The sequence below is a fragment of the Zootermopsis nevadensis genome, unplaced genomic scaffold (assembly GCF_977971745.1).
Source record: "Zootermopsis nevadensis isolate Lab colony 2312 unplaced genomic scaffold, Znev_1.0 Znev_ptg000013l, whole genome shotgun sequence".
Classification (NCBI taxonomy): Eukaryota; Metazoa; Arthropoda; class Insecta; order Blattodea; family Termopsidae; genus Zootermopsis; species Zootermopsis nevadensis.
Genome location: NW_028259145.1, coordinates 1 through 1,699, shown reverse-complemented (window position 1 = coordinate 1,699; position 1,699 = coordinate 1).

The window sequence follows — 1,699 nt, the reverse complement described above, 5'->3', positions numbered from 1 at the left end:
CTTGGGACAAGAACTTCTCAAGATTTGGGACGAGTGACTTCTCAAGACTTGGGACAACTTCTCAAGACTTGGGACAAGAACTTCTCAAGACTTGGGACGAGTGACTTCTCAAGATTTGGGACGAGTGACTTCTCAAGACTTGGGACAAGATCTTCTCAAGACTTGGGACAAGATCTTCTCAAGACTTGGGACAAGGGACTTCTCAAGACTTGGGACAAGAACTTCTGAAGACTTGGGACGAGTGACTTCTCAAGACTTGGGACAAGAACTTCTCAAGACTTGGGACAAGTGACTTCTCAAGGACGAGTGACTTCTCAAGACTTGGGACGAATGACTTCTCAAGACTTGGGACGAATGACTTCTCAAAACTTGGGACAAGTGACTTCTCATGACTTGGGACAAGAACTTCTCAAGACTTGGGACAAGAACTTCTCAAGACTTGGGACGAGTGACTTGTGAAGACTTGGGACGAGTGCCTTCTCAAGACTTGGGACAAAGGACTTCTCAGAACTTGGGACAAGAACTTCTCAAGACTTGGGACGAGTGACTTGTGAAGACTTGGGACGAGTGACTTCTCAAGACTTGGGACCAGTGACTTCTCAAGACTTGGGACAAGAACTTCTCAAGACTTGGGACGAGTGACTTTTCAAGACTTGGGACGAGTGACTTCTCAAGACTTGGGACAAGAACTTCTCAAGACTCGGGACAAGTGACTTCTCAAGACTTGGGACAAGTGACTTCTCAAGACTTGTGACGAGTGACTTCTCAAGACTTGGGACAAGAACTTCTCAAGACTTGGGACGAGTGACTTCTCAAGACTTGGGACAAGAACTTCTCAAGACTTGGGACGAGTGACTTCTCAAGTCTTGGGACGAATGTCTTCTCAAGACTTGGGACAAGTGACTTCTGAAGACTTGGGACAAGAACTTCTCAAGACTTGGGACAAGTGACTTCTCAAGACTTGGGACAAGATCTTCTCAAGACTTGGGAGAAGATCTTCTCAAGATTTGGGACAAGGGACTTCTGAAGACTTGCGACGAGTGACTTCTCAAGACTTGGGACGAGTGACTTCTGAAGACTTGGGAGTCTAGTCCTAATAGGGATGGGACAGGTCAAATTTAGAAAGATAAATTTTCAAAATTTTCGTAGAATCAAGGTTAGGTTAGGTTAGGTTAGGTTAGGTTAGGTTAGGTTAGGTTAGGTTAGGTTAGGTTAGGTTAGGTTAGGTTAGGTTAGGTTAGGTTAGGTTAGGTTAGGTTAGGTTAGGTTAGGTTAGGTTAGGTTAGGTTAGGTTAGGTTAGGTTAGGTTAGGTTAGGTTAGGTTAGGTTAGGTTAGGTTAGGTTAGGTTAGGTTAGGTTAGGTTAGGTTAGGTTAGGTTAGGTTAGGTTAGGTTAGGTTAGGTTAGGTTAGGTTAGGTTAGGTTAGGTTAGGTTAGGTTAGGTTAGGTTTAGGTTAGGTTAGGTTAGGTTAGGTTAGGTTAGGTTAGGTTAGGTTAGGTTAGGGGTTAGGTTAGGTTAGGTTAGGTTAGGTTAGGTTAGGTTAGGTTAGGTTAGGTTAGGTTAGGTTAGGTTAGGTTAGGTTAGGTTAGGTTAGGTTAGGTTAGGTTAGGTTAGGTTAGGTTAGGTTAGGTTAGGTTAGGTTAGGTTAGGTTAGGTTAGGTTAGGTTAGGTTAGGTTAGGTTAGGTTAGGTTAGGTTAG